The sequence below is a fragment of the Lathamus discolor genome, chromosome W (assembly GCF_037157495.1).
Source record: "Lathamus discolor isolate bLatDis1 chromosome W, bLatDis1.hap1, whole genome shotgun sequence".
NCBI classification, from domain to species: domain Eukaryota; kingdom Metazoa; phylum Chordata; class Aves; order Psittaciformes; family Psittacidae; genus Lathamus; species Lathamus discolor.
The window spans coordinates 14,716,893-14,744,661 of NC_088908.1; positions in this window are offsets into that span (position 1 = coordinate 14,716,893).

Consider the following 27,769-nt stretch of genomic DNA (forward strand, 5'->3'; position numbering starts at 1 on the left):
TGGCTTGAAATGCACTTTTAGGAGATAAAGTGAGGAGTGACAGCAATGTTTGTGTCACAGTTTAAAGCTCACTGTGTGCAAAACATGATCAAGCAGGAGATTTTTTTCAAGGCTCTTCTGCTGTTTTAGGCAGGTCTAAAAATTCCTGCTCTACTCTCTCTGTTGCTGCTCAGCAGAGAGCGGGCACAGAGATGGTGGATTCAGCTGGTCTTTCAGGCAAAAAGGGAGGAGTGACAGCAATGTGTGTTGCAGAGTTGCAAAGCTCGCTGTGCGCTGAAGATGATCAGTGGGAACTTTCTGGACTGTCTCTTCTGCTCTTTTAGCATTGGCTAAAGGTTCCTGCTCTACTCTCTCTGCTTCTGCCCAGCAGAGAAAGGGCACAGAGATTTTGGATTCAATTGGACTTTGAGGTAGGAAAGTGCGGAGCGAGAGCAATATATGTGTCACAGTTGCAAAGCTGACTGCGTGCTGAAGATGCCGTGCCGGAGCTTTCACTCCGGGCTCTTCGGCTGTGGGAGCAGAGGCCAAGAGATCGTGTTCACCTGTCACTGCTGCTGTTCAAACGAGAGAGGGCGGGAGAGACCATGGATTCAAACGGATTATTAGGAGATGAAGTGAGGAGTGACAGCAATGTGTGTTTCAGAGTTGCAAAGCTCACTGTGCGCTGAAGATGATCTGCAAGGACTTTCCCTCCCTGCCCTTCGGAACTGGGAGCGGATTCCAAGCGCTCGTGCTCACCTTCCTCTGCTGCTCTTGAAACGAGAGTGGAGACCAGAAACGCTGGATTCAAATGCACTTTTAGGAGCTACAATGAGGAGTGACAACAGTGTGTGTGTCACAGTTGTAAAGCTCAGTGTGTTGAAGAAGCACAAGAGCAGCCTTCAGGCCTGTCTCTTCCACTGCCTTACAGATTGCAGACATTCCTGCTCACTCTGCTGCTCAGCAGAGTGCTGGCAACGGAGTTCTTGGATTGAAATGGTCTTTTAGGAGAAAGAGTGAAGAGTGACAGCAATGTTTGTGTCACAGTTTAAAGCTCACTGTGTGCTAAACATGATCAGGAGGAGCTTTTTTGCAAGGCTCTTCTGCTGTTTTAGCCCAGTCTAAACATTCCTTCTCTCTGTTGCTGCTCAGCAGAGAGTGGGCACAGAGATGTTGGAATCAATTGGTCTTCCAGGCAGGAAAAGGAGTTACAGCAATGTGTGTTGCAGAATTGCAAAGCTCACTGTGTGCTGAAGATGCCCTGCAGGAGTTTCCCTGCTGGCCCTTCGTCTGTGGGATTAGAGTCCAAGCGCTGCTCCTCCCCTGTCACAACTCCTCTCCAAACGTGAGAGCGCACCAGAAACTTTGGATTCAAATGCACTTTTAGGAGATAAAGTGAGGAGTGACATCAATGTTTGTGTCACAGTTTAAAGCTCACTGTGTGCAAAACATGATCAAGCAGGAGATTTTTTACAAGGCTCTTCTGCTGTTTTAGCCCAGGCTAAACATTCCTGCTCTACTCTCTCTGTTGCTGCTCAGCAGAGAGTGGGCACAGAGATGTTGGAATCAATAGGTCTTCCAGGCAGGAAAAGGAGGAGTGACAGCAATGTGTGTTGCAGAGTTGCAAAGCTCGCTGTTCGCTGAAGATGATCAGTGGGAACTTTCTGGACTGTCTCTTCTGCTGTTTCTTCAGAGTCCAAACGTAAGTGCTATATTCTGCTACTGCTCACAAAGAGCAAGCACAGGAGATGTAGGATTCAATTGGACTTTCAGGTAGGAAAGTGAGAGGTGACAGCTATTTGTGTTTCAGAGTTGCGAAGCTCACTGGGTGCTGAAGATGCCCTGCAGGAGTTTCCATGCTGGCAATTCGTCTGTGAAATTAGAGTCCAAAAGCTCGTCCTCCCCTGCGACATCTGCTCTCGAAACGAGAGAGCGCACCATAAACTTTGCATTCAAATTCACTTTTAGGAGATAAAGTGAGGAGTGACAGCAATGTTTGTGTCACAGTTTGAAGCTCACTGAGTGCAAAACATGATCAAGCAGGAGATTTTTTGCAAGGCTCTTCTGCTGTTTTAGCCCAGTCTAAACATTCCTGCTCTGCTCTCTCTGTTGTTGCTCAGCAGAGAGCGGGCACAGAGATGGTGGATTCAGTTGGTCTTTCAGGCAGGAAAGGGAGGAGCGACAGCAATGTGTGTTGCAGAGTTGCAAAGCTCACTGTGTGCTGAAGATGATCAGTGGGAACTTTCTGGACTGTCTCTTCTGCTGTTTCAGCAGAGTCCAAACGTAAGTGCTATATTCTGCTACTGCTCACAAAGAGCAAGCACAGGAGATGTATTATTCAATTGGACTTTCAGGTAGGAAAGTGAGAGGTGACAGCAATATGTGTTTCAGAGTTGAGAATCTCAATGTGTGCTGAAGATGCCCAGCAGTAGTTTCCATGCTGGCCCTTCGGCTGTGAAATTAGAATCCAAGCGCTCGTCCTCCCCTGTCACAACTGCTCTCGAAGCGAGAGAGCGCACCAGAAACGTTGGCTTGAAATGCACTTTTAGGAGATAAAGTGAGGAGTGACAGCAATGTGTGTTTCAGAGTTGCAAAGCTCACTGTGCGCTGAAGATGATCTGCAAGGACTTTCCCTCCCTGCCCTTCGGAACTGGGAGCGGATTCCAAGCGCTCGTGCTCACCTGCCTCTGCTGCACTGGAAACGAGAGTGGAGACCAGAAACGCTGGATTCAAATGCACTTTTAGGAGCTACAATGAGGAGTGACAACAGTGTGTGTGTCACAGTTGTAAAGCTCAGTGTGTTGAAGAAGCACAAGAGCAGCCTTCAGGCCTGTCTCTTCCACTGCCTTACAGATTGCAGACATTCCTGCTCACTCTGCTGCTCAGCAGAGTGCTGGCAACGGAGTTCTTGGATTGAAATGGTCTTTTAGGAGAAAGAGTGAAGAGTGACAGCAATGTTTGTGTCACAGTTTAAAGCTCACTGTGTGCTAAACATGATCAGGAGGAGCTTTTTGCAAGGCTCTTCTGCTGTTTTAGCCCAGTCTAAACATTCCTTCTCTCTGTTGCTGCTCAGCAGAGAGTGGGCACAGAGATGTTGGAATCAATTGGTCTTCCAGGCAGGAAAAGGAGTTACAGCAATGTGTGTTGCAGAATTGCAAAGCTCACTGTGTGCTGAAGATGCCCTGCAGGTGTTTTCCTGCTGGCCCTTGGTCTGTGGGATTAGAGTCCAAGCGCTGCTCCTCCCCTGTCACAACTCCTCTCCAAACGAGAGAGCGCACCAGAAACTTTGGATTCAAATGCACTTTTAGGAGATAAAGTGAGGAGTGACATCAATGTTTGTGTCACAGTTTAAAGCTCACTGTGTGCAAAACATGATCAAGCAGGAGATTTTTTGCAAGGCTCTTCTGCTGTTTTAGCCCAGGCTAAACATTCCTGCTGTACTCTCTCTGTTGCTGCTCAGCAGAGAGTGGGCACAGAGGTGTTGGAATCAATTGGTCTTTCAGGCAGGAAAAGAAGAGACAGCAATGTGTGTTGCAGAGTTGCAAAGCTCACTGTGTGCTGAAGATGATCAGTGGGAACTTTCTGGACTGTCTCTTCTGCTGTTTCAGCAGAGTCCAAACGTAAGTGCTATATTCTGCTACTGCTCACAAAGAGCAAGCACAGGAGATGTATTATTCAATTGGACTTTCAGGTAGGAAAGTGAGAGGTGACAGCAATATGTGTTTCAGAGTTGTGAATCTCAATGTGTGCTGAAGATGCCCAGCAGTAGTTTCCATGCTGGCCCTTCGGCTGTGAAATTAGAATCCAAGCGCTCGTCCTCCCCTGTCACAACTGCTCTCGAAGCGAGAGAGCACACCAGAAACGTTGGCTTGAAATGCACTTTTAGGAGATAAAGTGAGGAGTGACAGCAATGTGTGTTTCAGAGTTGCAAAGCTCACTGTGCGCTGAAGATGATCTGCAAGGACTTTCCCTCCCTGCCCTTCGGAACTGGGAGCGGATTCCAAGCGCTCGTGCTCACCTTCCTCTGCTGCTCTTGAAACGAGAGTGGAGACCAGAAACGCTGGATTCAAATGCACTTTTAGGAGCTACAATGAGGAGTGACAACAGTGTGTGTGTCACAGTTGTAAAGCTCAGTGTGTTGAAGAAGCACAAGAGCAGCCTTCAGGCCTGTCTCTTCCACTGCCTTACAGATTGCAGACATTCCTGCTCACTCTGCTGCTCAGCAGAGTGCTGGCAACGGAGTTCTTGGATTGAAATGGTCTTTTAGGAGAAAGAGTGAAGAGTGACAGCAATGTTTGTGTCACAGTTTAAAGCTCACAGTGTGCTAAACATGATCAGGAGGAGCTTTTTTGCAAGGCTCTTCTGCTGTTTTAGCCCAGTCTAAACATTCCTTCTCTCTGTTGCTGCTCAGCAGAGAGTGGGCACAGAGATGTTGGAATCAATTGGTCTTCCAGGCAGGAAAAGGAGTTACAGCAATGTGTGTTGCAGAATTGCAAAGCTCACTGTGTGCTGAAGATGCCCTGCAGGAGTTTCCCTGCTGGCCCTTCGTCTGTGGGATTAGAGTCCAAGCGCTGCTCCTCCCCTGTCACAACTCCTCTCGAAACGTGAGAGCGCACCAGAAACTTTGGATTCAAATGCACATTTAGGAGATAAAGTGAGGAGTGACATCAATGTTTGTGTCACAGTTTAAAGCTCACTGTGTGCAAAACATGATCAAGCAGGAGATTTTTTGCAAGGCTCTTCTGCTGTTTTAGCCCAGGCTAAACATTCCTGCTCTACTCTCTCTGTTGCTGCTCAGCAGAGAGTGGGCACAGAGATGTTGGAATCAATAGGTCTTCCAGGCAGGAAAAGGAGTGACAGCAATGTGTGTTGCAGAGTTGCAAAGCTCACTGTGTGCTGAAGATGCCCTGCAGGAGTTTCCCTGCTGGCCCTTCATCTGTTGGATTAGAGTCCAAGCGCTGCTCCTCCCCTGTCACAACTCCTCTCGAAACGTGAGAGCGCACCAGAAACTTTGGATTCAAATGCACTTTTAGGAGATAAAGTGAGGAGTGACAGCAATGTTTGTGTCACAGTTTAAAGCTCACTGTGTGCAAAACATGATCAAGCAGGAGATTTTTTGCAAGGCTCTTCTGCTGTTTTAGCCCAGGCTAAACATTCCTGCTCTACTCTCTCTGTTGCTGCTCAGCAGAGAGCGGGCACAGAGATGTTGGAATCAATTGGTCTTTCAGGCAGGAAAAGAAGAGACAGCAATGTGTGTTGCAGAGTTGGAAAGCTCACTGTGTGCTGAAGATGATCAGTGGGAACTTTCTGGACTGTCTCTTCTGCTGTTTCAGCAGAGTCCAAACGTAAGTGCAATATTCTGCTACTGCTCACAAAGAGCAAGCACAGGAGATGTATTATTCAATTGGACTTTCAGGTAGGAAAGTGAGAGGTGACAGCAATATGTGTTTCAGAGTTGTGAATCTCAATGTGTGCTGAAGATGCCCAGCAGTAGTTTCCATGCTGGCCCTTCGGCTGTGAAATTAGAATCCAAGCGCTCGTCCTCCCCTGTCACAACTGCTCTCGAAGCGAGAGAGCGCACCAGAAACGTTGGCTTGAAATGCACTTTTAGGAGATAAAGTGAGGAGTGACAGCAATGTTTGTGTCACAGTTTAAAGCTCACTGTGTGCAAAACATGATCAAGCAGGAGATTTTTTTCAAGGCTCTTCTGCTGTTTTAGGCAGGTCTAAAAATTCCTGCTCTACTCTCTCTGTTGCTGCTCAGCAGAGAGCGGGCACAGAGATGGTGGATTCAGCTGGTCTTTCAGGCAAAAAGGGAGGAGTGACAGCAATGTGTGTTGCAGAGTTGCAAAGCTCGCTGTGCGCTGAAGATGATCAGTGGGAACTTTCTGGACTGTCTCTTCTGCTCTTTTAGCATTGGCTAAAGGTTCCTGCTCTACTCTCTCTGCTTCTGCCCAGCAGAGAAAGGGCACAGAGATTTTGGATTCAATTGGACTTTGAGGTAGGAAAGTGCGGAGCGAGAGCAATATATGTGTCACAGTTGCAAAGCTGACTGCGTGCTGAAGATGCCCTGCCGGAGCTTTCACTCCGGGCTCTTCGGCTGTGGGAGCAGAGGCCAAGAGATCGTGTTCACCTGTCACTGCTGCTGTTCAAACGAGAGAGGGCGGGAGAGACCATGGATTCAAACGGATTATTAGGAGATGAAGTGAGGAGTGACAGCAATGTGTGTTTCAGAGTTGCAAAGCTCACTGTGCGCTGAAGATGATCTGCAAGGACTTTCCCTCCCTGCCCTTCGGAACTGGGAGCGGATTCCAAGCGCTCGTGCTCACCTTCCTCTGCTGCTCTTGAAACGAGAGTGGAGACCAGAAACGCTGGATTCAAATGCACTTTTAGGAGCTACAATGAGGAGTGACAACAGTGTGTGTGTCACAGTTGTAAAGCTCAGTGTGTTGAAGAAGCACAAGAGCAGCCTTCAGGCCTGTCTCTTCCACTGCCTTACAGATTGCAGACATTCCTGCTCACTCTGCTGCTCAGCAGAGTGCTGGCAACGGAGTTCTTGGATTGAAATGGTCTTTTAGGAGAAAGAGTGAAGAGTGACAGCAATGTTTGTGTCACAGTTTAAAGCTCACTGTGTGCTAAACATGATCAGGAGGAGCTTTTTTGCAAGGCTCTTCTGCTGTTTTAGCCCAATCTAAACATTCCTTCTCTCTGTTGCTGCTCAGCAGAGAGTGGGCACAGAGATGTTGGAATCAATTGGTCTTCCAGGCAGGAAAAGGAGTTACAGCAATGTGTGTTGCAGAATTGCAAAGCTCACTGTGTGCTGAAGATGCCCTGCAGGAGTTTCCCTGCTGGCCCTTCGTCTGTGGGATTAGAGTCCAAGCGCTGCTCCTCCCCTGTCACAACTCCTCTCGAAACGTGAGAGCGCACCAGAAACTTTGGATTCAAATGCACTTTTAGGAGATAAAGTGAGGAGTGACAGCAATGTTTGTGTCACAGTTTAAAGCTCACTGTGTGCAAAACATGATCAAGCAGGAGATTTTTTGCAAGGCTCTTCTGCTGTTTTAGCCCAGGCTAAACATTCCTGCTCTACTCTCTCTGTTGCTGCTCAGCAGAGAGCGGGCACAGAGATGGTGAATTCAGCTGGTCTTTCAGGCAGGAAAAGAAGAGACAGCAATGTGTGTTGCAGAGTTGCAAAGCTCACTGTGTGCTGAAGATGATCAGTGGGAACTTTCTGGACTGTCTCTTCTGCTGTTTCAGCAGAGTCCAAACGTAAGTGCTATATTCTGCTACTGCTCACAAAGAGCAAGCACAGGAGATGTATTATTCAATTGGACTTTCAGGTAGGAAAGTGAGAGGTGACAGCAATATGTGTTTCAGAGTTGTGAATCTCAATGTGTGCTGAAGATGCCCAGCAGTAGTTTCCATGCTGGCCCTTCGGCTGTGAAATTAGAATCCAAGCGCTCGTCCTCCCCTGTCACAACTGCTCTCGAAGCGAGAGAGCGCACCAGAAACGTTGGCTTGAAATGCACTTTTAGGAGATAAAGTGAGGAGTGACAGCAATGTGTGTTTCAGAGTTGCAAAGCTCACTGTGCGCTGAAGATGATCTGCAAGGACTTTCCCTCCCTGCCCTTCGGAACTGGGAGCGGATTCCAAGCGCTCGTGCTCACCTGCCTCTGGTGCACTGGAAACGAGAGTGGAGACCAGAAACGCTGGATTCAAATGCACTTTTAGGAGCTACAATGAGGAGTGACAACAGTGTGTGTGTCAAAGTTGTAAAGCTCAGTGTGTTGAAGAAGCACAAGAGCAGCCTTCAGGCCTGTCTCTTCCACTGCCTTACAGATTGCAGACATCCCTGCTCACTCTGCTGCTCAGCAGAGTGCTGGCAACGGAGTTCTGGGATTGAAATGGTCTTTTAGGAGAAAGAGTGAAGAGTGACACCAATGTTTGTGTCACAGTTTAAAGCTCACTGTGTGCTAAACATGATCAGGAGGAGCTTTTTTGCAAGGCTCTTCTGCTGTTTTAGCCCAGTCTAAACATTCCTGCTCTACTCTCTCTGTTGCTGCTCAGCAGAGAGTGGGCACAGAGATGTTGGAATCAATTGGTCTTTCAGGCAAGAAAAGGAGGAGTGACAGCAATGTGTGTTTCAGAATTGTAAAGCTCACTGTGCGCTGAAGATGCCCTGCAGGAGTTTCCCTGCTGGCCCTTCGTCTGTGGGATTAGAGTCCAAGCGCTGCTCCTCCCCTGTCACAACTCCTCTCGAAACGAGAGAGAGCACCAGAAACTTTGGATTCAAATGCACTTTTAGGAGATAAAGTGAGGAGTGACAGCAATGTTTGTGTCACAGTTTAAAGCTCACTGTGTGCAAAACATGATCAAGCAGGAGATTTTTTTCAAGGCTCTTCTGCTGTTTTAGGCAGGTCTAAAAATTCCTGCTCTACTCTCTCTGTTGCTGCTCAGCAGAGAGCGGGCACAGAGATGGTGGATTCAGCTGGTCTTTCAGGCAAAAAGGGAGGAGTGACAGCAATGTGTGTTGCAGAGTTGCAAAGCTCGCTGTGCGCTGAAGATGATCAGTGGGAACTTTCTGGACTGTCTCTTCTGCTCTTTTAGCATTGGCTAAAGGTTCCTGCTCTACTCTCTCTGCTTCTGCCCAGCAGAGAAAGGGCACAGAGATTTTGGATTCAATTGGACTTTGAGGTAGGAAAGTGCGGAGCGAGAGCAATATATGTGTCACAGTTGCAAAGCAGACTGCGTGCTGAAGATGCCCTGCCGGAGCTTTCACTCCGGGCTCTTCGGCTGTGGGAGCAGAGGCCAAGAGATCGTGTTCACCTGTCACTGCTGCTGTTCAAACGAGAGAGGGCGGGAGAGACCATGGATTCAAACGGATTATTAGGAGATGAAGTGAGGAGTGACAGCAATGTGTGTTTCAGAGTTGCAAAGCTCACTGTGCGCTGAAGATGATCTGCAAGGACTTTCCCTCCCTGCCCTTCAGAACTGGGAGCGGATTCCAAGCGCTCGTGCTCACCTTCCTCTGCTGCTCTGGAAACGAGAGTGGAGACCAGAAACGCTGGATTCAAATGCACTTTTAGGAGCTACAATGAGGAGTGACAACAGTGTGTGTGTCACAGTTGTAAAGCTCAGTGTGTTGAAGAAGCACAAGAGCAGCCTTCAGGCCTGTCTCTTCCACTGCCTTACAGATTGCAGACATTCCTGCTCACTCTGCTGCTCAGCAGAGTGCTGGCAACGGAGTTCTTGGATTGAAATGGTCTTTTAGGAGAAAGAGTGAAGAGTGACAGCAATGTTTGTGTCGCAGTTTAAAGCTCACTGTGTGCTAAACATGATCAGGAGGAGCTTTTTTGCAAGGCTCTTCTGCTGTTTTAGCCCAATCTAAACATTCCTTCTCTCTGTTGCTGCTCAGCAGAGAGTGGGCACAGAGATGTTGGAATCAATTGGTCTTCCAGGCAGGAAAAGGAGTTACAGCAATGTGTGTTGCAGAATTGCAAAGCTCACTGTGTGCTGAAGATGCCCTGCAGGAGTTTCCCTGCTGGCCCTTCGTCTGTGGGATTAGAGTCCAAGCGCTGCTCCTCCCCTGTCACAACTCCTCTCGAAACGTGAGAGCGCACCAGAAACTTTGGATTCAAATGCACTTTTAGGAGATAAAGTGAGGAGTGACAGCAATGTTTGTGTCACAGTTTAAAGCTCACTGTGTGCAAAACATGATCAAGCAGGAGATTTTTTGCAAGGCTCTTCTGCTGTTTTAGCCCAGGCTAAACATTCCTGCTCTACTCTCTCTGTTGCTGCTCAGCAGAGAGCGGGCACAGAGATGGTGGATTCAGCTGGTCTTTCAGGCAGGAAAAGAAGAGACAGCAATGTGTGTTGCAGAGTTGCAAAGCTCACTGTGTGCTGAAGATGATCAGTGGGAATTTTCTGGACTGTCTCTTCTGCTGTTTCTTCAGAGTCCAAACGTAAGTGCTATATTCTGCTACTGCTCACAAAGAGCAAGCACAGGAGATGTAGGATTCAATTGTACTTTCAGGTAGGAAAGTGAGAGGTGACAGCAATGTGTGTTTCAGAGTTGCAAAGCTCACTGGGTGCTGAAGATGCCCAGCTGGATTTTCCATGCTGGCAATTCGTCTGTGAAATTAGAGTCCAAACGCTCGTCCTCCCCTGTGACATCTGCTCTCGAAACGAGAGAGCGCACCAGAAACTTTGGATTCAAATGCACTTTTAGGAGATAAAGTGAGGAGTGACAGCAATGTTTGTGTCACAGTTTAAAGCTCACTGAGTGCAAATCATGATCAAGCAGGAGATTTTTTGCAAGGCTCTTCTGCTGTTTTAGCCCAGGCTAAACATTCCTGCTCTACTCTCTCTGTTGCTGCTCAGCAGAGAGCGGGCACAGAGGTGTTGGAATCAATTGGTCTTTCAGGCAGGAAAAGAAGAGACAGCAATGTGTGTTGCAGAGTTGCAAAGCTCACTGTGTGCTGAAGATGATCAGTGGGAACTTTCTGGACTGTCTCTTCTGCTGTTTCAGCAGAGTCCAAACGTAAGTGCTATATTCTGCTACTGCTCACAAAGAGCAAGCACAGGAGATGTATTATTCAATTGGACTTTCAGGTAGGAAAGTGAGAGGTGACAGCAATATGTGTTTCAGAGTTGTGAATCTCAATGTGTGCTGAAGATGCCCAGCAGTAGTTTCCATGCTGGCCCTTCGGCTGTGAAATTAGAATCCAAGCGCTCGTCCTCCCCTGTCACAACTGCTCTCGAAGCGAGAGAGCGCACCAGAAACGTTGGCTTGAAATGCACTTTTAGGAGATAAAGTGAGGAGTGACAGCAATGTGTGTTTCAGAGTTGCAAAGCTCACTGTGCGCTGAAGATGATCTGCAAGGACTTTCCCTCCCTGCCCTTCGGAACTGGGAGCGGATTCCAAGCGCTCGTGCTCACCTGCCTCTGGTGCACTGGAAACGAGAGTGGAGACCAGAAACGCTGGATTCAAATGCACTTTTAGGAGCTACAATGAGGAGTGACAACAGTGTGTGTGTCACAGTTGTAAAGCTCAGTGTGTTGAAGAAGCACAAGAGCAGCCTTCAGGCCTGTCTCTTCCACTGCCTTACAGATTGCAGACATTCCTGCTCACTCTGCTGCTCAGCAGAGTGCTGGCAACGGAGTTCTTGGATTGAAATGGTCTTTTAGGAGAAAGAGTGAAGAGTGACAGCAATGTTTGTGTCACAGTCTAAAGCTCACTGTGTGCTAAACATGATCAGGAGGAGCTTTTTTGCAAGGCTCATCTGCTGTTTTAGCCCAGTCTGAACATTCCTGCTCTACTCTCTCTGTTGCTGCTCAGCAGAGAGTGGGCACAGAGATGTTGGAATCAATTGGTCTTTCAGTCAAGAAAAGGAGGAGTGACAGCAATGTGTGTTGCAGAATTGTAAAGCTCACTGTGTGCTGAAGATGCCCTGCAGGAGTTTCCCTGCTGGCCCTTCGTCTGTGGGATTAGAGTCCAAGCGCTGCTCCTCCCCTGTCACAACTGCTCTCGAAGCGAGAGAGCGCATCAGAAACGTTGGCTTGAAATGCACTTTTAGGAGATAAAGTGAGGAGTGACGGCAATGTTTGTGTCACAGTTTAAAGCTCACTGTGTGCAAAACATGATCAAGCAGGAGATTTTTTTCAAGGCTCTTCTGCTGTTTTAGGCAGGTCTAAAAATTCCTGCTCTACTCTCTCTGTTGCTGCTCAGCAGAGAGCGGGCACAGAGATGGTGGATTCAGCTGGTCTTTCAGGCAAAAAGGGAGGAGTGACAGCAATGTGTGTTGCAGAGTTGCAAAGCTCGCTGTGCGCTGAAGATGATCAGTGGGAACTTTCTGGATTGTCTCTTCTGCTCTTTTAGCATTGGCTAAAGGTTCCTGCTCTACTCTCTCTGCTTCTGCCCAGCAGAGAAAGGGCACAGAGATTTTGGATTCAATTGGACTTTGAGGTAGGAAAGTGCGGAGCGAGAGCAATATATGTGTCACAGTTGCAAAGCTGACTGCGTGCTGAAGATGCCCTGCCGGAGCTTTCACTCCGGGCTCTTCGGCTGTGGGAGCAGAGGCCAAGAGATCGTGTTCACCTGTCACTGCTGCTGTTCAAACGAGAGAGGGCGGGAGAGACCATGGATTCAAACGGATTATTAGGAGATGAAGTGAGGAGTGACAGCAATGTGTGTTTCAGAGTTGCAAAGCTCACTGTGCGCTGAAGATGATCTGCAAGGACTTTCCCTCCCTGCCCTTCGGAACTGGGAGCGGATTCCAAGCGCTCGTGCTCACCTTCCTCTGCTGCTCTTGAAACGAGAGTGGAGACCAGAAACGCTGGATTCAAATGCACTTTTAGGAGCTACAATGAGGAGTGACAACAGTGTGTGTGTCACAGTTGTAAAGCTCAGTGTGTTGAAGAAGCACAAGAGCAGCCTTCAGGCCTGTCTCTTCCACTGCCTTACAGATTGCAGACATCCCTGCTCACTCTGCTGCTCAGCAGAGTGCTGGCAACGGAGTTCTTGGATTGAAATGGTCTTTTAGGAGAAAGAGTGAAGAGTGACAGCAATGTTTGTGTCACAGTTTAAAGCTCACTGTGTGCTAAACATGATCAGGAGGAGCTTTTTTGCAAGGCTCTTCTGCTGTTTTAGCCCAATCAAAACATTCCTTCTCTCTGTTGCTGCTCAGCAGAGAGTGGGCACAGAGATGTTGGAATCAATTGGTCTTCCAGGCAGGAAAAGGAGTTACAGCAATGTGTGTTGCAGAATTGCAAAGCTCACTGTGTGCTGAAGATGCCCTGCAGGAGTTTCCCTGCTGGCCCTTCGTCTGTGGGATTGGAGTCCAAGCGCTGCTCCTCCCCTGTCACAACTCCTCTCCAAACGTGAGAGCGCACCAGAAACTTTGGATTCAAATGCACTTTTAGGAGATAAAGTGAGGAGTGACATCAATGTTTGTGTCACAGTTTAAAGCTCACTGTGTGCAAAACATGATCAAGCAGGAGATTTTTTGCAAGGCTCTTCTGCTGTTTTAGCCCAGGCTAAACATTCCTGCTCTACTCTCTCTGTTGCTGCTCAGCAGAGAGCGGGCACAGAGGTGTTGGAATCAATTGGTCTTTCAGGCAGGAAAAGAAGAGACAGCAATGTGTGTTGCAGAGTTGCAAAGCTCGCTGTTCGCTGAAGATGATCAGTGGGAATTTTCTGGACTGTCTCTTCTGCTGTTTCTTCAGAGTCCAAACGTAAGTGCTATATTCTGCTACTGCTCACAAAGAGCAAGCACAGGAGATGTAGGATTCAATTGTACTTTCAGGTAGGAAAGTGAGAGGTGACAGCAATGTGTGTTTCAGAGTTGCAAAGCTCACTGGGTGCTGAAGATGCCCAGCTGGATTTTCCATGCTGGCAATTCGTCTGTGAAATTAGAGTCCAAACGCTCGTCCTCCCCTGTGACATCTGCTCTCGAAACGAGAGAGCGCACCAGAAACTTTGGATTCAAATGCACTTTTAGGAGATAAAGTGAGGAGTGACAGCAATGTTTGTGTCACAGTTTAAAGCTCACTGAGTGCAAATCATGATCAAGCAGGAGATTTTTTGCAAGGCTCTTCTGCTGTTTTAGCCCAGGCTAAACATTCCTGCTCTACTCTCTCTGTTGCTGCTCAGCAGAGAGCGGGCACAGAGGTGTTGGAATCAATTGGTCTTTCAGGCAGGAAAAGAAGAGACAGCAATGTGTGTTGCAGAGTTGCAAAGCTCACTGTGTGCTGAAGATGATCAGTGGGAACTTTCTGGACTGTCTCTTCTGCTGTTTCAGCAGAGTCCAAACGTAAGTGCTATATTCTGCTACTGCTCACAAAGAGCAAGCACAGGAGATGTATTATTCAATTGGACTTTCAGGTAGGAAAGTGAGAGGTGACAGCAATATGTGTTTCAGAGTTGTGAATCTCAATGTGTGCTGAAGATGCCCAGCAGTAGTTTCCATGCTGGCCCTTCAGCTGTGAAATTAGAATCCAAGCGCTCGTCCTCCCCTGTCACAACTGCTCTCGAAGCGAGAGAGCGCACCAGAAACGTTGGCTTGAAATGCACTTTTAGGAGATAAAGTGAGGAGTGACAGCAATGTGTGTTTCAGAGTTGCAAAGCTCACTGTGCGCTGAAGATGATCTGCAAGGACTTTCCCTCCCTGCCCTTCGGAACTGGGAGCGGATTCCAAGCGCTCGTGCTCACCTGCCTCTGCTGCACTGGAAACGAGAGTGGAGACCAGAAACGCTGGATTCAAATGCACTTTTAGGAGCTACAATGAGGAGTGACAACAGTGTGTGTGTCACAGTTGTAAAGCTCAGTGTGTTGAAGAAGCACAAGAGCAGCCTTCAGGCCTGTCTCTTCCACTGCCTTACAGATTGCAGACATCCCTGCTCACTCTGCTGATCAGCAGTGTGCTGACAACGGAGTTCTAGGATTGAAATGGTCTTTTAGGAGAAAGATTGAAGAGTGACAGCAATGTTTGTGTCACAGTTTAAAGCTCACTGTGTGCTAAACATGATCAGGAGGAGCTTTTTTGCAAGGCTCTTCTGCTGTTTTAGCCCAGTCTAAACATTCCTTCTCTCTGTTGCTGCTCAGCAGAGAGTGGGCACAGAGATGTTGGAATCAATTGGTCTTCCAGGCAGGAAAAGGAGTTACAGCAATGTGTGTTGCAGAATTGCAAAGCTCACTGTGTGCTGAAGATGCCCTGCAGGAGTTTCCCTGCTGGCCCTTCCTCTGTGGGATTAGAGTCCAAGCGCTGCTCCTCCCCTGTCACAACTCCTCTCGAAACGTGAGAGCGCACCAGAAACTTTGGATTCAAATGCACTTTTAGGAGATAAAGTGAGGAGTGACATCAATGTTTGTGTCACAGTTTAAAGCTCACTGTGTGCAAAACATGATCAAGCAGGAGATTTTTTGCAAGGCTCTTCTGCTGTTTTAGCCCAGGCTAAACATTCCTGCTCTACTCTCTCTGTTGCTGCTCAGCAGAGAGCAGGCACAGAGGTGTTGGAATCAATTGGTCTTTCAGGCAGGAAAAGAAGAGACAGCAATGTGTGTTGCAGAGTTGCAAAGCTCACTGTGTGCTGAAGATGATCAGTGGGAACTTTCTGGACTGTCTCTTCTGCTGTTTCAGCAGAGTCCAAACGTAAGTGCTATATTCTGCTACTGCTCACAAAGAGCAAGCACAGGAGATGTATTATTCAATTGGACTTTCAGGTAGGAAAGTGAGAGGTGACAGCAATATGTGTTTCAGAGTTGTGAATCTCAATGTGTGCTGAAGATGCCCAGCAGTAGTTTCCATGCTGGCCCTTCGGCTGTGAAATTAAAATCCAAGCGCTGCTCCTCCCCTGTCACAACTGCTCTCGAAGCGAGAGAGCGCACCAGAAACGTTGGCTTGCAATGCACTTTTAGGAGATAAAGTGAGGAGTGACAGCAATGTTTGTGTCACAGTTTAAAGCTCACTGTGTGAAAAACATGATCAAGCAGGAGATTTTTTTCAAGGCTCTTCTGCTGTTTTAGGCAGGTCTAAAAATTCCTGCTCTACTCTCTCTGTTGCTGCTCAGCAGAGAGCGGGCACAGAGATGGTGGATTCAGCTGGTCTTTCAGGCAAAAAGGGAGGAGTGACAGCAATGTGTGTTGCAGAGTTGCAAAGCTCGCTGTGCGCTGAAGATGATCAGTGGGAACTTTCTGGACTGTCTCTTCTGCTCTTTTAGCATTGGCTAAAGGTTCCTGCTCTACTCTCTCTGCTTCTGCCCAGCAGAGAAAGGGCACAGAGATTTTGGATTCAATTGGACTTTGAGGTAGAAAAGTGCGGAGCGAGAGCAATATATGTGTCACAGTTGCAAAGCTGACTGCGTGCTGAAGATGCCCTGCCGGAGCTTTCACTCCGGGCTCTTCGGCTGTGGGAGCAGAGGCCAAGAGATCGTGTTCACCTGTCACTGCTGCTGTTCAAACGAGAGAGGGCGGGAGAGACCATGGATTCAAACGGATTATTAGGAGATGAAGTGAGGAGTGACAGCAATGTGTGTTTCAGAGTTGCAAAGCTCACTGTGCGCTGAAGATGATCTGCAAGGACTTTCCCTCCCTGCCCTTCGGAACTGGGAGCGGATTCCAAGCGCTCGTGCTCACCTTCCTCTGCTGCTCTTGAAACGAGAGTGGAGACCAGAAACGCTGGATTCAAATGCACTTTTAGGAGCTACAATGAGGAGTGACAACAGTGTGTGTGTCACAGTTGTAAAGCTCAGTGTGTTGAAGAAGCACAAGAGCAGCCTTCAGGCCTGTCTCTTCCACTGCCTTACAGATTGCAGACATTCCTGCTCACTCTGCTGCTCAGCAGAGTGCTGGCAACGGAGTTCTTGGATTGAAATGGTCTTTTAGGAGAAAGAGTGAAGAGTGACAGCAATGTTTGTGTCACAGTTTAAAGCTCACTGTGTGCTAAACATGATCAGGAGGAGCTTTTTTGCAAGGCTCTTCTGCTGTTTTAGCCCAGTCTAAACATTCCTTCTCTCTGTTGCTGCTCAGCAGAGAGTGGGCACAGAGATGTTGGAATCAATTGGTCTTCCAGGCAGGAAAAGGAGTTACAGCAATGTGTGTTGCAGAATTGCAAAGCTCGCTATGTGCTGAAGATGCCCTGCAGGAGTTTCCCTGCTGGCCCTTCGTCTGTGGGATTAGAGTCCAAGCGCTGCTCCTCCCCAGTCACAACTCCTCTCGAAACGTGAGAGCGCACCAGAAACTTTGGATTCAAATGCACTTTTAGGAGATAAAGTGAGGAGTGACATCAATGTTTGTGTCACAGTTTAAAGCTCACTGTGTGCAAAACATGATCAAGCAGGAGATTTTTTGCAAGGCTCTTCTGCTGTTTTAGCCCAGGCTAAACATTCCTGCTCTACTCTCTCTGTTGCTGCTCAGCAGAGAGCGGGCACAGAGGTGTTGGAATCAATTGGTCTTTCAGGCAGGAAAAGAAGAGACAGCAATGTGTGTTGCAGAGTTGCAAAGCTCACTGTGTGCTGAAGATGATCAGTGGGAACTTTCTGGACTGTCTCTTCTGCTGTTTCAGCAGAGTCCAAACGTAAGTGCTATATTCTGCTACTGCTCACAAAGAGCAAGCACAGGAGATGTATTATTCAATTGGACTTTCAGGTAGGAAAGTGAGAGGTGACAGCAATATGTGTTTCAGAGTTGTGAATCTCAATGTGTGCTGAAGATGCCCAGCAGTAGTTTCCATGCTGGCCCTTCGGCTGTGAAATTAGAATCCAAGCGCTCGTCCTCCCCTGTCACAACTGCTCTCGAAGCGAGAGAGCGCACCAGAAACGTTGGCTTGCAATGCACTTTTAGGAGATAAAGTGAGGAGTGACAGCAATGTTTGTGTCACAGTTTAAAGCTCACTGTGTGAAAAACATGATCAAGCAGGAGATTTTTTTCAAGGCTCTTCTGCTGTTTTAGGCAGGTCTAAAAATTCCTGCTCTACTCTCTCTGTTGCTGCTCAGCAGAGAGCGGGCACAGAGATGGTGGATTCAGCTGGTCTTTCAGGCAAAAAGGGAGGAGTGACAGCAATGTGTGTTGCAGAGTTGCAAAGCTCGCTGTGCGCTGAAGATGATCAGTGGGAACTTTCTGGACTGTCTCTTCTGCTCTTTTAGCATTGGCTAAAAGTTCCTGCTCTACTCTCTCTGCTTCTGCCCAGCAGAGAAAGGGCACAGAGATTTTGGATTCAATTGGACTTTGAGGTAGGAAAGTGCGGAGCGAGAGCAATATATGTGTCACAGTTGCAAAGCTGACTGCGTGCTGAAGATGCCCTGCCGGAGCTTTCACTCCGGGCTCTTCGGCTGTGGGAGCAGAGGCCAAGAGATCGTGTTCACCTGTCACTGCTGCTGTTCAAACGAGAGAGGGCGGGAGAGACCATGGATTCAAACGGATTATTAGGAGATGAAGTGAGGAGTGACAGCAATGTGTGTTTCAGAGTTGCAAAGCTCACTGTGCGCTGAAGATGATCTGCAAGGACTTTCCCTCCCTGCCCTTCGGAACTGGGAGCGGATTCCAAGCGCTCGTGCTCACCTTCCTCTGCTGCTCTTGAAACGAGAGTGGAGACCAGAAACGCTGGATTCAAATGCACTTTTAGGAGCTACAATGAGGAGTGACAACAGTGTGTGTGTCACAGTTGTAAAGCTCAGTGTGTTGAAGAAGCACAAGAGCAGCCTTCAGGCCTGTCTCTTCCACTGCCTTACAGATTGCAGACATTCCTGCTCACTCTGCTGCTCAGCAGAGTGCTGGCAACAGAGTTCTTGGATTGAAATGGTCTTTTAGGAGAAAGAGTGAAGAGTGACAGCAATGTTTGTGTCACAGTTTAAAGCTCACTGTGTGCTAAACATGATCAGGAGGAGCTTTTTTGCAAGGCTCTTCTGCTGTTTTAGCCCAGTCTAAACATTCCTTCTCTCTGTTGCTGCTCAGCAGAGAGTGGGCACAGAGATGTTGGAATCAATTGGTCTTCCAGGCAGGAAAAGGAGTTACAGCAATGTGTGTTGCAGAATTGCAAAGCTCACTGTGTGCTGAAGATGCCCTGCAGGAGTTTCCCTGCTGGCCCTTCGTCTGTGGGATTAGAGTCCAAGCGCTGCTCCTCCCCTGTCACAACTCCTCTCCAAACGTGAGAGCGCACCAGAAACTTTGGATTCAAATGCACTTTTAGGAGATAAAGTGAGGAGTGACAGCAATGTTTGTGTCACAGTTTAAAGCTCACTGTGTGCAAAACATGATCAAGCAGGAGATTTTTTGCAAGGCTCTTCTGCTGTTTTAGCCCAGGCTAAACATTCCTGCTCTACTCTCTCTGTTGCTGCTCTGCAGAGAGTGGGCACAGAGATGTTGGAATCAATAGGTCTTCCAGGCAGGAAAAGGAGGAGTGACAGCAATGTGTTTTGCAGAGTTGCAAAGCTCACTGTGTGCTGAAGATGCCCTGCAGGAGTTTCCCTGCTGGCCCTTCATCTGTTGGATTAGAGTCCAAGCGCTGCTCCTCCCCTGTCACAACTCCTCTCCAAACAAGAGTGCGTACCAGAAACTTTGGATTCAAATGCACTTTTAGGAGATAAAGTGAGGAGTGACAGCAATGTTTGTGTCACAGTTTAAAGCTCACTGTGTGCAAAACATGATCAAGCAGGAGATTTTTTGCAAGGCACTTCTGCTGTTTTAGCCCAGGCTAAACATTCCTGCTCAACTCTCTGTTGCTGCTCAGCAGAGAGCGGGCACAGAGATGTTGGAATCAATTGGTCTTTCAGGCAGGAAAAGAAGTGACAGCAATGTGTGTTGCAGAGTTGCAAAGCTCGCTGTTCGCTGAAGATGATCAGTGGGAACTTTCTGGACTGTCTCTTCTGCTGTTTCTTCAGAGTCCAAACGTAAGTGCTATATTCTGCTACTGCTCACAAAGAGCAAGCACAGGAGATGTAGGATTCAATTGGACTTTCAGGTAGGAAAGTGAGAGGTGACAGCTATTTGTGTTTCAGAGTTGCGAAGCTCACTGGGTGCTGAAGATGCCCTGCAGGAGTTTCCATGCTGGCAATTCGTCTGTGAAATTAGAGTCCAAAAGCTCGTCCTCCCCTGCGACATCTGCTCTCGAAACGAGAGAGCGCACCATAAACTTTGCATTCAAATTCACTTTTAGGAGATAAATTGAGGAGTGACAGCAATGTTTGTGTCACAGTTTGAAGCTCACTGAGTGCAAAACATGATCAAGCAGGAGATTTTTTGCAAGGCTCTTCTGCTGTTTTAGCCCAGGCTAAACATTCCTGCTCTACTCTCTCTGTTGCTGCTCAGCAGAGAGCGGGCACAGAGGTGTTGGAATCAATTGGTCTTTCAGGCAGGAAAAGAAGAGACAGCAATGTGTGTTGCATAGTTGCAAAGCTCACTGTGTGCTGAAGATGATCAGTGGGAACTTTCTGGACTGTCTCTTCTGCTGTTTCAGCAGAGTCCAAACGTAAGTGCTATATTCTGCTACTGCTCACAAAGAGCAAGCACAGGAGATGTATTATTCAATTGGACTTTCAGGTAGGAAAGTGAGAGGTGACAGCAATATGTGTTTCAGAGTTGTGAATCTCAATGTGTGCTGAAGATGCCCAGCAGTAGTTTCCATGCTGGCCCTTCGGCTGTGAAATTAGAATCCAAGCGCTCGTCCTCCCCTGTCACAACTGCTCTCGAAGCGAGAGAGCGCACCAGAAACGTTGGCTTGAAATGCACTTTTAGGAGATAAAGTGAGGAGTGACAGCAATGTTTGTGTCACAGTTTAAAGCTCACTGTGTGCAAAACATGATCAAGCAGGAGATTTTTTTCAAGGCTCTTCTGCTGTTTTAGGCAGGTCTAAAAATTCCTGCTCTACTCTCTCTGTTGCTGCTCAGCAGAGAGCGGGCACAGAGATGGTGGATTCAGCTGGTCTTTCAGGCAAAAAGGGAGGAGTGACAGCAATGTGTGTTGCAGAGTTGCAAAGCTCGCTGTGCGCTGAAGATGATCAGTGGGAACTTTCTGGACTGTCTCTTCTGCTCTTTTAGCATTGGCTAAAGGTTCCTGCTCTACTCTCTCTGCTTCTGCCCAGCAGAGAAAGGGCACAGAGATTTTGGATTCAATTGGACTTTGAGGTAGGAAAGTGCGGAGCGAGAGCAATATATGTGTCACAGTTGCAAAGCAGACTGCGTGCTGAAGATGCCCTGCCGGAGCTTTCACTCCGGGCTCTTCGGCTGTGGGAGCAGAGGCCAAGAGATCGTGTTCACCTGTCACTGCTGCTGTTCAAACGAGAGAGGGCGGGAGAGACCATGGATTCAAACGGATTATTAGGAGATGAAGTGAGGAGTGACAGCAATGTGTGTTTCAGAGTTGCAAAGCTCACTGTGCGCTGAAGATGATCTGCAAGGACTTTCCCTCCCTGCCCTTCGGAACTGGGAGCGGATTCCAAGCGCTCGTGCTCACCTTCCTCTGCTGCTCTTGAAACGAGAGTGGAGACCAGAAACGCTGGATTCAAATGCACTTTTAGGAGCTACAATGAGGAGTGACAACAGTGTGTGTGTCACAGTTGTAAAGCTCAGTGTGTTGAAGAAGCACAAGAGCAGCCTTCAGGCCTGTCTCTTCCACTGCCTTACAGATTGCAGACATTCCTGCTCACTCTGCTGCTCAGCAGAGTGCTGGCAACGGAGTTCTTGGATTGAAATGGTCTTTTAGGAGAAAGAGTGAAGAGTGACAGCAATGTTTGTGTCACAGTTTAAAGCTCACTGTGTGCTAAACATGATCAGGAGGAGCTTTTTTGCAAGGCTCTTCTGCTGTTTTAGCCCAGTCTAAACATTCCTTCTCTCTGTTGCTGCTCAGCAGAGAGTGGGCACAGAGATGTTGGAATCAATTGGTCTTCCAGGCAGGAAAAGGAGTTACAGCAATGTGTGTTGCAGAATTGCAAAGCTCACTGTGTGCTGAAGATGCCCTGCAGGAGTTTCCCTGCTGGCCCTTCGTCTGTGGGATTAGAGTCCAAGCGCTGCTCCTCCCCTGTCACAACTCCTCTCGAAACGTGAGAGCGCACCAGAAACTTTGGATTCAAATGCACTTTTAGGAGATAAAGTGAGGAGTGACATCAATGTTTGTGTCACAGTTTAAAGCTCACTGTGTGCAAAACATGATCAAGCAGGAGATTTTTTGCAAGGCTCTTCTGCTGTTTTAGCCCAGGCTAAACATTCCTGCTCTACTCTCTCTGTTGCTGCTCAGCAGAGAGCGGGCACAGAGGTGTTGGAATCAATTGGTCTTTCAGGCAGGAAAAGAAGAGACAGCAATGTGTGTTGCAGAGTTGCAAAGCTCACTGTGTGCTGAAGATGATCAGTGGGAACTTTCTGGACTGTCTCTTCTGCTGTTTCAGCAGAGTCCAAACGTAAGTGCTATATTCTGCTACTGCTCACAAAGAGCAAGCACAGGAGATGTATTATTCAATTGGACTTTCAGGTAGGAAAGTGAGAGGTGACAGCAATATGTGTTTCAGAGTTGTGAATCTCAATGTGTGCTGAAGATGCCCAGCAGTAGTTTCCATGCTGGCCCTTCGGCTGTGAAATTAGAATCCAAGCGCTCGTCCTCCCCTGTCACAACTGCTCTCGAAGCGAGAGAGCGCACCAGAAACGTTGGCTTGAAATGCACTTTTAGGAGATAAAGTGAGGAGTGACAGCAATGTGTGTTTCAGAGTTGCAAAGCTCACTGTGCGCTGAAGATGATCTGCAAGGACTTTCCCTCCCTGCCCTTCGGAACTGGGAGCGGATTCCAAGCGCTCGTGCTCACCTTCCTCTGCTGCTCTTGAAACGAGAGTGGAGACCAGAAACGCTGGATTCAAATGCACTTTTAGGAGCTACAATGAGGAGTGACAACAGTGTGTGTGTCACAGTTGTAAAGCTCAGTGTGTTGAAGAAGCACAAGAGCAGCCTTCAGGCCTGTCTCTTCCACTGCCTTACAGATTGCAGACATTCCTGCTCACTCTGCTGCTCAGCAGAGTGCTGGCAACGGAGTTCTTGGATTGAAATGGTCTTTTAGGAGAAAGAGTGAAGAGTGACAGCAATGTTTGTGTCACAGTTTAAAGCTCACTGTGTGCTAAACATGATCAGGAGGAGCTTTTTGCAAGGCTCTTCTGCTGTTTTAGCCCAGTCTAAACATTCCTTCTCTCTGTTGCTGCTCAGCAGAGAGTGGGCACAGAGATGTTGGAATCAATTGGTCTTCCAGGCAGGAAAAGGAGTTACAGCAATGTGTGTTGCAGAATTGCAAAGCTCACTGTGTGCTGAAGATGCCCTGCAGGAGTTTCCCTGCTGGCCCTTCGTCTGTGGGATTAGAGTCCAAGCGCTGCTCCTCCCCTGTCACAACTCCTCTCCAAACGAGAGAGCGCACCAGAAACTTTGGATTCAAATGCACTTTTAGGAGATAAAGTGAGGAGTGACAGCAATGTTTGTGTCACAGTTTAAAGCTCACTGTGTGCAAAACATGATCAAGCAGGAGATTTTTTGCAAGGCTCTTCTGCTGTTTTAGCCCAGGCTAAACATTCCTGCTCTACTCTCTCTGTTGCTGCTCAGCAGAGAGCGGGCACAGAGGTGTTGGAATCAATTGGTCTTTCAGGCAGGAAAAGAAGAGACAGCAATGTGTGTTGCAGAGTAGCAAAGCTCACTGTGTGCTGAAGATGATCAGTGGGAACTTTCTGGACTGTCTCTTCTGCTGTTTCAGCAGAGTCCAAACGTAAGTGCTATATTCTGCTACTGCTCACAAAGAGCAAGCACAGGAGATGTATTATTCAATTGGACTTTCAGGTAGGAAAGTGAGAGGTGACAGCAATATGTGTTTCAGAGTTGTGAATCTCAATGTGTGCTGAAGATGCCCAGCAGTAGTTTCCATGCTGGCCCTTCGGCTGTGAAATTAGAATCCAAGCGCTCGTCCTCCCCTGTCACAACTGCTCTCGAAGCGAGAGAGCGCACCAGAAACGTTGGCTTGAAATGCACTTTTAGGAGATAAAGTGAGGAGTGACAGCAATGTGTGTTTCAGAGTTGCAAAGCTCACTGTGCGCTGAAGATGATCTGCAAGGACTTTCCCTCCCTGCCCTTCGGAACTGGGAGCGGATTCCAAGCGCTCGTGCTCACCTTCCTCTGCTGCTCTTGAAACGAGAGTGGAGACCAGAAACGCTGGATTCAAATGCACTTTTAGGAGCTACAATGAGGAGTGACAACAGTGTGTGTGTCACAGTTGTAAAGCTCAGTGTGTTGAAGAAGCACAAGAGCAGCCTTCAGGCCTGTCTCTTCCACTGCCTTACAGATTGCAGACATTCCTGCTCACTCTGCTGCTCAGCAGAGTGCTGGCAACGGAGTTCTTGGATTGAAATGGTCTTTTAGGAGAAAGAGTGAAGAGTGACAGCAATGTTTGTGTCACAGTTTAAAGCTCACTGTGTGCTAAACATGATCAGGAGGAGCTTTTTGCAAGGCTCTTCTGCTGTTTTAGCCCAGTCTAAACATTCCTTCTCTCTGTTGCTGCTCAGCAGAGAGTGGGCACAGAGATGTTGGAATCAATTGGTCTTCCAGGCAGGAAAAGGAGTTACAGCAATGTGTGTTGCAGAATTGCAAAGCTCACTGTGTGCTGAAGATGCCCTGCAGGAGTTTCCCTGCTGGCCCTTCGTCTGTGGGATTAGAGTCCAAGCGCTGCTCCTCCCCTGTCACAACTCCTCTCCAAACGAGAGAGCGCACCAGAAACTTTGGATTCAAATGCACTTTTAGGAGATAAAGTGAGGAGTGACAGCAATGTTTGTGTCACAGTTTAAAGCTCACTGTGTGCAAAACATGATCAAGCAGGAGATTTTTTGCAAGGCTCTTCTGCTGTTTTAGCCCAGGCTAAACATTCCTGCTCTACTCTCTCTGTTGCTGCTCAGCAGAGAGCGGGCACAGAGGTGTTGGAATCAATTGGTCTTTCAGGCAGGAAAAGAAGAGACAGCAATGTGTGTTGCAGAGTTGCAAAGCTCACTGTGTGCTGAAGATGATCAGTGGGAACTTTCTGGACTGTCTCTTCTGCTGTTTCAGCAGAGTCCAAACGCAAGTGCTATATTCTGCTACTGCTCACAAAGAGCAAGCACAGGAGATGTATTATTCAATTGGACTTTCAGGTAGGAAAGTGAGAGGTGACAGCAATATGTGTTTCAGAGTTGTGAATCTCAATGTGTGCTGAAGATGCCCAGCAGTAGTTTCCATGCTGGCCCTTCGGCTGTGAAATTAGAATCCAAGCGCTCGTCCTCCCCTGTCACAACTGCTCTCGAAGCGAGAGAGCGCACCAGAAACGTTGGCTTGAAATGCACTTATAGGAGATAAAGTGAGGAGTGACAGCAATGTGTGTTTCAGAGTTGCAAAGCTCACTGTGCGCTGAAGATGATCTGCAAGGACTTTCCCTCCCTGCCCTTCGGAACTGGGAGCGGATTCCAAGCGCTCGTGCTCACCTTCCTCTGCTGCTCTTGAAACGAGAGTGGAGACCAGAAACGCTGGATTCAAATGCACTTTTAGGAGCTACAATGAGGAGTGACAACAGTGTGTGTGTCACAGTTGTAAAGCTCAGTGTGTTGAAGAAGCACAAGAGCAGCCTTCAGGCCTGTCTCTTCCACTGCCTTACAGATTGCAGACATTCCTGCTCACTCTGCTGCTCAGCAGAGTGCTGGCAACGGAGTTCTGGGATTGAAATGGTCTTTTAGGAGAAAGAGTGAAGAGTGACAGCAATGTTTGTGTCACAGTTTAAAGCTCACTGTGTGCTAAACATGATCAGGAGGAGCTTTTTTGCAAGGCTCTTCTGCTGTTTTAGCCCAGTCTAAACATTCCTGCTCTACTCTCTCTGTTGCTGCTCAGCAGAGAGTGGGCACAGAGATGTTGGAATCAATTGGTCTTTCAGGCAAGAAAAGGAGGAGTGACAGCAATGTGTGTTTCAGAATTGTAAAGCTCAGTGTGCGCTGAAGATGCCCTGCAGGAGTTTCCCTGCTGGCCCTTCGTCTGTGGGATTAGAGTCCAAGCGCTGCTCCTCCCCTGTCACAACTCCTCTCGAAACGAGAGAGCGCACCAGAAACTTTGGATTCAAATGCACTTTTAGGAGATAAAGTGAGGAGTGACATCAATGTTTGTGTCACAGTTTAAAGCTCACTGTGTGCTAAACATGATCAAGCAGGAGATTTTTTGCAAGGCTCTTCTGCTGTTTTAGCCCAGGCTAAACATTCCTGCTCTACTCTCTCTGTTGCTGCTCAGCAGAGAGTGGGCACAGAGATGTTGGAATCAATAGGTCTTCCAGGCAGGAAAAGGAGGAGTGACAGCAATGTGTTTTGCAGAGTTGCAAAGCTCACTGTGTGCTGAAGATGCCCTGCAGGAGTTTCCCTGCTGGCCCTTCATCTGTTGGATTAGAGTCCAAGTGCTGCTCCTCCCCTGTCACAACTCCTCTCCAAACGAGAGTGCGTACCAGAAACTTTGGATTCAAATGCACTTTTAGGAGATAAAGTAAGGAGTAACAGCAATGTTTGTGTCACAGTTTAAAGCTCACTGTGTGCAAAACATGATCAAGCAGGAGATTTTTTGCAAGGCTCTTCTGCTGTTTTAGCCCAGGCTAAACATTCCTGCTCAACTCTCTGTTGCTGCTCAGCAGAGAGCGGGCACAGAGATGTTGGAATCAATTGGTCTTTCAGGCAGGAAAAGAAGTGACAGCAATGTGTGTTGCAGAGTTGCAAAGCTCGCTGTTCGCTGAAGATGATCAGTGGGAACTTTCTGGACTGTCTCTTCTGCTGTTTCTTCAGAGTCCAAACGTAAGTGCTATATTCTGCTACTGCTCACAAAGAGCAAGCACAGGAGATGTAGGATTCAATTGGACTTTCAGGTAGGAAAGTGAGAGGTGACAGCTATTTGTGTTTCAGAGTTGCGAAGCTCACTGGGTGCTGAAGATGCCCTGCAGGAGTTTCCATGCTGGCAATTCGTCTGTGAAATTAGAGTCCAAAAGCTCGTCCTCCCCTGCGACATCTGCTCTCGAAACGAGAGAGCGCACCATAAACTTTGCATTCAAATTCATTTTTAGGAGATAAAGTGAGGAGTGACAGCAATGTTTGTGTCACAGTTTGAAGCTCACTGAGTGCAAAACATGATCAAGCAGGAGATTTTTTGCAAGGCTCTTCTGCTGTTTTAGCCCAGTCTAAACATTCCTGCTCTGCTCTCTCTGTTGTTGCTCAGCAGAGAGCGGGCACAGAGATGGTGGATTCAGTTGGTCCTTCAGGCAGGAAAGGGAGGAGCGACAGCAATGTGTGTTGCAGAGTTGCAAAGCTCACTGTGTGCTGAAGATGATCAGTGGGAACTTTCTGGACTGTCTCTTCTGCTGTTTCAGCAGAGTCCAAACGTAAGTGCTATATTCTGCTACTGCTCACAAAGAGCAAGCACAGGAGATGTATTATTCAATTGGACTTTCAGGTAGGAAAGTGAGAGGTGACAGCAATATGTGTTTCAGAGTTGTGAATCTCAATGTGTGCTGAAGATGCCCAGCAGTAGTTTCCATGCTGGCCCTTCGGCTGTGAAATTAGAATCCAAGCGCTCATCCTCCCCTGTCACAACTGCTCTCGAAGCGAGAGAGCGCACCAGAAACGTTGGCTTGAAATGCACTTTTAGGAGATAAAGTGAGGAGTGACAGCAATGTGTGTTTCAGAGTTGCAAAGCTCACTGTGCGCTGAAGATGATCTGCAAGGACTTTCCCTCCCTGCCCTTCGGAACTGGGAGCGGATTCCAAGCGCTCGTGCTCACCTGCCTCTGCTGCACTGGAAACGAGAGTGGAGACCAGAAACGCTGGATTCAAATGCACTTTTAGGAGCTACAATGAGGAGTGACAACAGTGTGTGTGTCAAAGTTGTAAAGCTCAGTGTGTTGAAGAAGCACAAGAGCAGCCTTCAGCCTGTCTCTTCCACTGCCTTACAGATTGCAGACATCCCTGCTCACTCTGCTGCTCAGCAGAGTGCTGGCAACGGAGTTCTTGGATTGAAATGGTCTTTTAGGAGAAAGAGTGAAGAGTGACAGCAATGTTTGTGTCACAGTTTAAAGCACACTGTGTGCTAAACATGATCAGGAGGAGCTTTTTTGCAAGGCTCTTCTGCTGTTTTAGCCCAGTCTAAACATTCCTGCTCTACTCTCTCTGTTGCTGCTCAGCAGAGAGTGGGCACAGAGATGTTGGAATCAATTGGTCTTCCAGGCAGGAGAAGGAGGAGTTACAGCAATGTGTGTTGCAGAATTGTAAAGCTCACTGTGTGCTGAAGATGCCCTGCAGG